Source organism: Schistosoma mansoni, chromosome 2, assembly GCF_000237925.1.
Source record: "Schistosoma mansoni strain Puerto Rico chromosome 2, complete genome".
Taxonomy (NCBI): Eukaryota; Metazoa; Platyhelminthes; class Trematoda; order Strigeidida; family Schistosomatidae; genus Schistosoma; species Schistosoma mansoni.
In genome coordinates, this window is record NC_031496.1 from 27351335 (window position 1) to 27362820 (window position 11486).

General features: G+C 33.4%; 3 non-coding genes across 3 annotated transcripts; 1 reads left to right on the plus strand and 2 right to left on the minus strand.

The window, feature by feature from the left end:
• Nucleotides 1-1506: 1506 nt before the first annotated feature.
• On the minus strand, nt 1507-1573 carry Smp_tRNA_02106_Gln_TTG.1.1. The gene has a single exon. It is a non-coding gene (tRNA).
• A 3371-nt stretch (nt 1574-4944) lies between these two features.
• Nucleotides 4945-5011, plus strand: Smp_tRNA_00884_Gln_TTG.1.1. The gene has a single exon. It is a non-coding gene (tRNA).
• Nucleotides 5012-9210: 4199 nt separating this feature from the next.
• On the minus strand, nt 9211-9279 carry Smp_tRNA_01958_Gln_TTG.1.1. The gene has a single exon. It is a non-coding gene (tRNA).
• Nucleotides 9280-11486: the final 2207 nt, after the last annotated feature.

Below are 11486 nucleotides of genomic sequence, written 5' to 3' on the forward strand. Positions count from 1 at the left end.
GGCGTAATAATCCTTCCTTCAACTCGGAAAGCAGAGTTTAAATGGTCCAATTCGTTCATTCTGGTTAGCATTTTTTAGCAAGTTTTTTTTGTAAGGGATCGCGATTCTGACCCCATGTCCAACCCTCCCCGTTTACCCTGGCTTGGGACCTGCAGTAACCCTAGAAGAGCTACAGGAGGAGTTGTCATACAACAGGATATCATACTTAAATAACTAATAGCAGTATATATCGAAATTTGGTTAAGTAATTATGTTACTTATTCCGTAATTTCATTTTCGATCGCTTCATATCATAAAAATGTGATATAATTTTAAAACTGCAGATCTAAGGAAATACAAAATGTGAAGTATGTTTACGAAAGAAGATATGGTATATCTAAGTTGTGTCATATCTCTAATCAGGTAACAGGTGCTTCCTATCGAAAACTAGAAAATACGTCTAGAAAACTGTGTAGTTTTTGGTCTTCCATGACTACAACTGTTGTTCATGGAAATTACTCTTCCATAGTACTAACTTTCTGTGGAACCACGTTTACAACATCTAGTCGTGCAAATTAATTTGACCTAAAGTTTAAAACTACTCATCTTTGGTGAAAGTAGTAGAATATTATAATGCACACTAAAGTGTTATAAAAAGCGTTACCACTTAACAGTTACATTTCTAAATGGAAATACATCAAATAATACTTTTTAACCTTGATGGAATGTTAATTAATAGATACACATCTATAGTTATTCTAAGGAACACTAAGTTACTAGGTTAGATAAAGTATATAATCATTTATCATTATTATTATAAACTTTTAGTTACCAAAGTTTTACTTAATTGATACTTACAGAGGACTAGCCTAGTCAAACAAAAATTTTGTAATTGAGACTTTAACTATATGAAATGTTTGTTTTGTAGTCAAACACCAGAATTTTGTATGTTTGTTTCAAATATTTAATATAATTAATAGGTTTTTAAATTATTCATCACCACACCCTTGAATATGATAAAATGTAGTTCAACTCAAATATCTTTAGAGTGAAAATGTTTAGGTTTCTTTTAGAGAAATAAATTTTTCGAATGAATAAAGCAAAGACAACCTTCTTAATGTTCATAATATTCCTCAGTTGTTTATTTTAGGAATTATGTATGGTTGTCCAATGATTTCGGGTTTTCAATGGTGGTCTTACATTGATCCATTCATGATATCAATCTAAATACAATAATCTCCACAACCTTATATTGATAATTATGTTTGGATTTATTCATATTGACGTTTTAGTTATTTTATGATTCTATTACATGTAATACTCATTAGTATTGTGTAAGAATGGGATAAATATAACTGTTATATTATGGTCAAGCTTATTATCGTAGCTAATCGATCAATATACAGTAAACGACATATGGATATTGTAAGCAAAGATGGATAGTGGATAGTAGTGGAATCCACGACGCGCATTTCGTCCTATTTGGAACTCGTTAGCTGGATGTACCTGCATCTCAGATTTGTTGATGTTCACTCTGGGACTCGAACCCAGCACCTTTCGCTTCAAACGCCAACGCGTTATCCACTCGGCCACTGAGTCCTGATAGCCACTTACTTGTGCGATGGGGTGAAGTTTAAATTCATTTAAAATTGTTTGTTATACTGAAAACAAATTTACAGGCGTACTTAAATAAATTGAAAAGTATCTTATATACGGTATATTTGAGTAAAATGACAATGTATATTGATGATATCTTCACGATATAAAAACAGTATTCATGTGGAGTAACTATGTAGCTAGTTACTTAAGAAAGTAGTGGAAATCAAGTTATTACATCTATCAATGTAACGAAATGAGATAGGTTTACTAGTAACACAATTTTGTCTGGTCTACACCATTAACTCTGCTTACAAAATATAACAGTTATAATATGGGATTTTCGGTTGATATAGTAACGTAATTAATGTTTCATGCTTTAATGTGAAAGCCTTTACTGAAAGTCCAATTACGTACTAAGTATTAAATTCTATGCCTTACGGAATTATTCAATATATGTATTTATATAAAAGACACTCTACTAATGATATACCCTAGTTAGTAATGTTATGAAAACTGTTCAATCTGTAGTCAGTTTTTATCATGGACATCAACTAGACAACTATTTGGAATCAGCAAGCATTGGAAAGCTGTTTCGTTTTAGTTTTGTACTCATCAGAAGTAGGCATTCACCTAGAGTTCATTTTAGTATTCGTGATTGATAGAACTTTGTCCGGTTGTGAATGAGGCAGGTAAAACTGACAGATTATTTTATGATGGTCACTCTAAATGGGAAAATGACTGGACTGATAGTCGGTGATGTAATGCTATCGTTCTCCGACTGATAACATATAATCCTGAATTCGGTTCTTGACGAAACCATGAGTGTGCATTTCTGAGTCTCAGAGTAAGACACAACGAACTGTCTGATACTTCATAATCTTTTTAATTTTCCAGCTAATATCAGTCCCTGATAAAAAGGAGAGTTTTCAATATTATTCAAGGGGAAGTGTCACTGTCTTTTGGATGGCAATTAGAGATCAGTTTAAAAACTTTTCTATCACGTTTGAACTTAAGGCAAACTAATAATATCAATAGAACTCATCAGCGTAGTATTTAACGCACATAAATCAGTTTTATAAACAAGTTGTCTGAAAGAACGCATATTTAAAAAACAGTCAACTACTTATTAACTAAATCGACATTTGAGTTAAGCGATTGAAAACATGTAATAACATTGGCTTGTACTTACTTAAACGTTTTAGATTAAAAACCTAATGATTATTAAGCGATTTTTAGCGAAACTACATTTGACACTGCACTTGTCTGTACTTAATGACTAGTCGCGTAAAGGTAGTTTAGACTTAAACGACATGCTTTAAAGCAGACACCAAACATTTCGTTCAGATGACATTAAGTGCTTCACAATTAAACCATCCTACTGAAATAATCTAGCACTACAAACCTTTAATTTAATTTATGGTAATATTGAAAACTAATAGTCCTCAAGTAAAAGGTATAAACCAGAAATCACATGGTGATCAATATAAATGCTCACTATTTAATGTTATTATGCACATCTGATCAAATTACAACTTAAATCTAAGTCTAGTGGTTCGAACTTAGTCCATTTCAATGAAACACACCTTTCTGTTTTTATTTTAACCTCAGGCCGATATACTTTTATTGACTTCTTGATCATATTTAGAGTACTTATTGATTACTGTTGCGTAGTTTTCACTAATGGACAATAACATTTTCACAGGGTAAGCCCAGAACATGTTTATGGGTTCATTCGATCTTCGAATGAACATATTTTAATTTCGAAAATATGATCTAAACAAAAAGAAATTTTGCTCAAGTTATTTAGGCTTAATAGTTGAGATCATGTGTCAATTGAAGCTAGACCACCATGGAAAGCCTGCTGAGGAGTCCCATAATAGGAAGAAACAGCCGTCCAGTGCTTCCAGGTTTTTCATATTGGTCTAGCTTCAATTGACTTATGAATTCAACTATTAAAAATTACTTTAATATCCACATAACGTCTTCTGATATTTAGGCGTAATTGGTCTGTTCGAATTATTGGACGTGTTTTAAAAAGATTTGGTGAAATTTCATCAAAATACATGTCAATCTGAGATTATTTAAACTACCAGCTTTACTAACTTTTACTTTCAGAATCTCAATCGTGATTTTACTGTGACCCATAAAATGAAGTAGCCTATTGGAATTTCAGGTGTCCAAAGAGGGTCATGATATGTTGGAAAATGATAAGGCGAAGCCAAAATGTGTGGAAGATGATCGTCCACTTGATGAATATGAGAAATACTTTTAGAAAATCGAAAGTAATATCTAAAAATAGTTACAAAGCACTAGATTATGCTATGAAAAGACGAAGGTTTGTAGAATTATTTGATATATTTGTTTAGTACATTTCGAACAGTCTGAACACACAAATACTTCTCAAGCCAGTATATATAAAGAAATGAAAATTCAACCAGACAACTTAGAAGATAAGAGGAAACGAAAATTATAAGAAACTGTTCATAATAAATCACTTTCACCAGGGTAGGTTAAAAGCAAGAAAAAACTGTTTTCGCCCACATAAAAGGGATTTACTTTTCGTATAGCCAAGGCTTCAATAAACCTTAGTATACACCCTTGAACACTTTTTTTATAATAATACAAAGGATGACTTGATATGAACCCTATAACCCGTCTCAACAAAATGTTTCTTAAAAGACTGAGGTATTTGTCTATTCTGTGATTATATTTGACTATATGAGTTCATTTTTTTGTAAATATTTAGGTATGCGTTCAGCCACTATTACTTTCAGATCATGATTGCTCCACATATGCATGTAAGCTGATAGACACAATCTTTTACATGCTGTTTGAGTCTTCGTTAAGACATGGACCTTGACTTTTCAATAATAATGAGTTAGGCTGTGTAAAATCCCTTAGTGATAGTGAATTCAAGTCATTTTTTCAACACAAAACTATGTGAGTCACCTTTGAATATTAGGGCAATACAAATCCGCTTTTTAGTTGTCAAAAGCGTGGTGGGTCTCTTCCTATTGCTGCCTTTTTGTCCGTTTATAAACTTCGATGGATAAACATTATTCATCAGTGTTTCAACTAAGAGCTTTACTTCATTGCCAACCGTATCGCTAGTAAAAACTGAAGCATATTATATCCAGTAGTACTCGTCTTGGTGGCAATTAACTTTAAATTCATTCATTATTGTTTGTTTGAATCTTCCCATCGATTTGTTATGACTGCAACTGGTCAGTCTCTAATTGGAATATGTGCATACTGTGCGTATTGCCTCAATATAGCCTTAATTCACAAGCATGGTAAGCAGAGATGGATAGTGGCTAGCAGTGAATTTAAACTTCACCCCATCGCACAAGTAAGTGGCTATCAGGACTCAGTGGCCGAGTGGATAACGCGTTGGCGTTTGAAGCGAAAGGTGCTGGGTTCGAGTCCCAGAGTGAACATCAACTCTGAGATGCAGGTACATCCAGCTAACGAGTCCCAAATAGGACGAAATGCGCGTCGTGGATTTCACTGCTATCCACTATCCATTTCTGCTTAATTAACTTTATGTCAAATCCAGTGCATTATTCCAGTTATTAATGACTTGAAAGAAATTTCTAAATATTTTGGACATTCAATGTTCTTCATTGAAAAATGCAGTAGACTTTCATAAGATCGATCTTAAACAATTGAAGAATGCTTATCTAATCCGTTAGCTATTTTCATTTTGTTCTGATATCGTCTGAAGATCCTCTTGATAAACGTTTCATCGGAGTTTTAAAATTAGCTAAAATATGTTCGGATTCAGTGAATTAAGGACGGTAAGTTTGCGTGTAACTCGAACATGAAAAAGAGATGATAGTAAATTAAACAAGAAAGAAAGGAAATACAGAAATCAGAATGGAATTAGTATCCGCATATACAGATCTAATTTAATGTAGAGTATCTAATATGCATATATCATAGTTCTCCACTGTCCCCAAATAAGCCATACTGTACTTTTACACGTCAAGGAATGATCTTGCGATATAGTTTGTAAAATAATGATCTTTAATTATCACAAAAAACAAAGTATGTTGATGGTGATTTTCGAAGGGACTGCTATATGATGTTTTCAAACAAGAATTATTCTTAAACACTATGTAATAATTTGCAATTACCATCAAGAAACCAAAATGGATTGTACGAATTTTAGTTCATACATAAAGAACATAGTAATTGGGTCTTCTAAATTCAATCACGTTTTTAGTGATTTTAGTATACACTGAAAGTTATGTTCATAATTAACCGATCAAATTGTTGTTTAAGTGCCCACCACGTCAATCTGATCTAATGTATCTGTAGGCTATATCGCATATAACCTACCGACTGAAGGACATTATTATCATATTATATTAGTGCGACTCATAATTTTTTATTCATTTCGATAAGACACGCAATACTGATCAATACGTATATGCGTTTCACTTAATGACTATAATTCCTTTAATTATTTTACTAATCTAATTGTTTTTAGATTTAGAAACAGAAAAAAGTTTAAAGTTGTCCTTGTTCTGACTATAGCTTTCACATAGACTCTGGGATCATCAGTATCACGTTTACAATTCTAGTAGTATATCTATAGGATAAATAAATCCTAGAAACACATGTTTGTAATTACAGAGAAAATCCATAAACGTACTGGCTAATGTCATATTGCCTTATTTAAAAATCACGAGTCAATTGAAGCTAGACCACTATGAAAACCGGGAAGCACTGGACGACCGTTTCGTACTATAATGGGACTCCTCCTCCTCCAGGGTAGTCTAGTTCCGAGTGACTCATGATTTCAACTGTGAAAATACTGAAATTTCCACAAAACCCCTTCTGATGTATAATCATATGCTCACTGGTGACTGACTTCAAGAGATATTTCCTGGAGTTCTAGTGGGAAGCAGTGACCAGTGGAGTTCAACCAAGTCTGTTGTTGAGATATCAAAACACTGAAGACAATTGGTGAACGGTTGCTCGAACTTCGTGGATTGATTGAAGTCAGACCTTAACACTGTTGGATACCGGCTCAGTGGTCTATCAGTTAAGTGCTCTGGCGCGAGACTGGTAGGTCCTTGGTTTGAATCTCGCTAGGCGGGATCGTGAATGCGCACTGCTGAGTCCCATAATAGGACGAAACGGCCGTCCAGTGCTTCCACGTTTACCATGGTGGTCTAGCTTCAATTAACTCATGATTTCAACTATAAAATTAGTGAAATCTCAACAAAAGCTCCTTCTGAGAATTTTATTTAACTTTCAGTTAATTGTATGGTGTTTGAAACATAATTGTTATGACTTGTTGCCGAATGGATGCCTTGATTTCAACTATGAAAATACTAAAATCTCCACAAAACCCCCTTCTGATTTATTTAAAAATGTTCAATTGGTTTATTACTTCTTTTATTTTTAAATTTTACTCATGTTATTATTCACCACCCTGTATGTTAATTTCTACTCTAATATTTAAATTATTGTTTATGAATATTCTAACCAATAGTGGATCATCTTTTTACTAACATTGGTTAGTTTAAATAACCCTTTCAATATTTAATCTCCACCCATTCTATTTGATTTTATCTTATTCATTTAAAAGTTCATTAAAAGAAATAAAATTACCCTATAAATATCAATAAATGATGTATTTAACCCCTATCATTTAACTAAAGTAATACCATTTATATTATTTTATAATTATATAATTGTTGTCAATTATCAGTAAGTTGTTTGTTTTGTTTTTCTATCATCAAAATCAATTTTTCATGAAGGTATGTAATAGATGTATTATTTTTTTAAATATTTTTTCTCTTTAATGTTTTATCACTTATATTTAATTCGTTAGTTATATTTTTAAATTTAATTTAACTTTATAGTTGAAATAATGAGTCCTTTGAAGCTAGATCACGATGGGAAGACTGAAAACACTGGAAGGCCATTTCGTCCTATTGTGAGACTCCTCAGTAGTCCGTATTCACGATCCCACCTAGCGAGATTCGAACTAAGGATCTATCAGTTTCGCGCGCGAGCGCTTATCCACTAGACCACTGAGTCGGTATCCAACGGTGTTAATGTATAACTTCAAACAATCCATGAAGTTGAGCAACCGTTCATTATTGCCTTCAGTGATTTGATATCTCACAACAGACGTGGTTGAAAAGTCCCACAATAGGACGAAACGGCCGTCCAGTGCTTCCAGGTTTTCCATCGTAGTCTAGCTTCAATCGACTAGTGATTTCAACTATAAAATCAATGAAATCTCCACAAAAGCCCCTTCTGAGAATTTTATTTAACTTTCAAATAATTGAATTGTGTTTGAAAAGTAGTTGTTATAACTTGTGGCCGAGTAGATACCCTGTTAACGTATGACGTGATAAGACCGCCAATTAGAGAGCAGCGAATTATCGATTGGAACAGTGACACATGGAAACCGTACGAGTAGTTTGGAGTACTTGTCGGTCCTGCTTCTGCCTAGCCCAACCAGTTAAGTCTAGAACAGCCTCTGGGGTATGAATAATTGTATTTCAAACATACTGAATTTATATACCAAACAGACTGACCACATCGTACCATAAAATAGAAAATAACATATTTTCAAGATTTAACCAAATGTGGCTGTGAATAAGGGGAACAGTAATCAATAGACTGGGTGTAATTCATGAATGGATATCGTATAATAAAGCTCATGATAAGGGGAGCATGAATATGAATAGTTTAGTTATTAGCAATTATACAATGCATAATATTGGTTCATAAATAGACCCCAAAAGTTACCATTCATAATTCTCTTCGGGATATAACAATAATGCATTTTTTTAAACAGGTGTTTTTAAAATGTACATCAATAATTCATTATTCTATAGTATCTTACGAGTTTACTCAGGAATTTATAACTTTGGTAACAATTTCTTCCTTAAATAAAAAAAACTGGGCACAAAAATTAGAATAAACAGAGAATGTGATAATATTTTATCAAGTGATTTCAATATTGTTGAGGAGTCCCACAATAGGACGAAACGGCCGTTCAGTTCTTCCAGGTTTTCCCTGGTGGTCTAGCTTCAACTGACTCACGCTTTCAATTTTGTTTGTTTGTTTTGTATTAAATTATAAGTAGGTTTTTTTGTTGAATATTAAATCTCATGTTGTTTGTATTTTGAAGTTAAATGTCTATTATGAAATGTAAACTTAAATGTAATTTATTAGAATGTATTGTACATTGGTTTTAGCTAGTTTTATATATAAGTTACGGGCTTTCTGTGTTGCTTGTCGAAGTAAACTTTCAGTGAATATAAATTATTTATGTGAATTATTTCTTTTAAAAATTCGTTGAACTTAAAGTTCATTATAAGCAAAGATGGATAGTGGATAGCAGTGGAATCCACGACGCGCATTTCGTCCTATTTGGAACTCGTCAGCTGGATGTACCTGCATCTCAGATTTGTTGATGTTCACTCTGGGACTCGAACCCAGCACCTTTCGCTTCAAACGCCAACGCGTTATCCACTCGGCCACTGAGTGCTGGTAGCCACTTACTTGTGCAATGGGGTGAAGTTTAAATTCATTTAGTATTGTTTGTTTCAATCTTCCCATTTAAAGTTCACCCCATCGCACAAGTAAGTGGCTATCAGCACTCAGTGGCCAAATGGATAACATGATTGCGTTTGAAGCGAAAAGTATTGAGTTCGAGTCCCAAATAGAACGAAACGCGCGTGAAACAGGATTCCAGTGCTAGCCACTATCCATCTTTGCTTACAATGCTTGTGAGTTAAGGCTATATCGAGACAATACGCACAGTATGCACATATACCAATCAGAGACTGACCAGTTGCAGTCCTAACCATCAATGGGAAGATTCAAACAAACAATACTAAATGAATTTACAGTTCATTACATTTTGACGAACTGAAATTGAAAAAGTACACTGTGACGTGGGATTCTTTGAATGATCACTGTTTCAATGTCTTTGTGATTTGAACTTAGTAGGCTTATGCATAAAAGTGATTATCCGATCATTGATCTGTAGTGCTTCCAAGATATTCTCAAATTATTCTCATCATTAATCTTGAAAAAAGACTTCAAATATTGACTCGATAAAGGGTCATCATTAAAAAAAACTAAAAACTGCTCGTCTAATGTTTATTCATTTTCAAGGTATTATTAGTGTGACTTTTCTGAAGGTAATTTAATTCTTGGTTATTTCAAGATCAAATGATTTTATTTATTAAAACAAACGAATATAATATGACGGGAAACACGGTAGTTATACTCACGTGTACAGCGGGTTTTTTTATCAAAAGCTTTTGTTACTATCTTCAAACTCACTTTGCGTAACATAGCCATGATTTAGATAATTATTAGAAACGGTTTAAATTATCCAGCTGTTGATACTTTTAACAAGTGTTTGCTGGTATATTTAAATATTGTGTAGATTTCCTTGATATAGACACTTTATCACAAGTTTTGTTACGAATAGATGGATTGTGGCTAACAGTAAAATTTACGAAGCGCATTTTAGCCAAGAATATCAACAGGGTGATAGTTTAAACCCTCATCACTAATGATACAAATATCATACCTGTTGTTCAAGGGAGTGGTTATCTTTACTCAGTAGATCATTGGATAATGCATTAGGTGTTTAATGACAAAGTTACTGGGTTTGAGTCTCAGTGTGGATGTAATGTTTGGGATGTAAATATATTTGGCTGACGAGTAGCGAATACGACGAAAGCCGAGTTCTTTATTCTACTGCAAGACACAATCCACCTGTTTTATATTGTCTTTGTTATTCATATCATTGCTACTAATACGACACTTGGTGATATACTGTTACCGTTGTTATTTATTAGTTGTGTGATTTAAATTATTGACTAAAAAACTACTATGAGTGGTCTTATGTTTTGATGAAAACAATTTTGTTAGCTTTCATAACTTGTTCTCATAAATAAAATGTGAAATGTGAAATAAATGTTTTGCATATTATCAGTGGAGTTATATAACTCATCTATCAAGTAAAGTTACACATACTGGAATCTGAGCTACGTTGTTTAATAATGGAAAGCTGATGTAAATCTATGACTGAAAAATGAAACCAAACCGAGTAGAAATTTTAACCTACTACTTGGTGATTTACATATATGTGCTTAACGATCAAGTAACCCCTCCCAACCCTAACAAATTTTCCAGAAAATATACAAATGCTAAAACTACTTTGACTAGACAGATATACTTTTAACCTCTCATAACAAATCTGAAAAGAGATTAGTTATATTTTCCTTAATATCATTAGACAAATACTGAGTTTATTGCCAATTTTCGTATCATTTTAAGAGGCTTTCATAAACCCAAGATCGTTCATACTCTAATTCATACCTCATGTGCTTTGTAACTAATTTAGTTTTAGAGATAAAATGTCTTCCACATTTTTCGCGTTATATTTTCTGTCTGAGATTTAAGAATAGTACACTTGTAAAAATTCACTTAGTATTGTTTGTTTGGATCTTCCCATCGATGTGTTAGGACTGCAACTGGTCAGTCTCTAATTGGCATATGTGCATCCTGTTCGTATTGCCTCGATATAGCCTTATTTCACAAGCATTGTAAGCAAAGATGGATAGTGGATAGCAGTGGAATCCAGGACGCGCGTTTCGTCCTATTCGGGACTTGTCAGCTGGATGTGCCTGCATCTCAGAGTTGATGTTCACTCTGGGACTCGAAACACAGTACCTTTCGCTTCAAATGCCATCGCGTTATGTACTTCACAACTGAGTCCTGATAGCTACTTGCTTGTGCAATGAGGCGAAGTTTAAATTCACCAGATGCAATCCTAAACATCAATAGAAAGATTGAAACAAACAATACTAAGTGAATTTAAACTCCACACTATTGCACAAGCAAGTGGCTATCAAAAC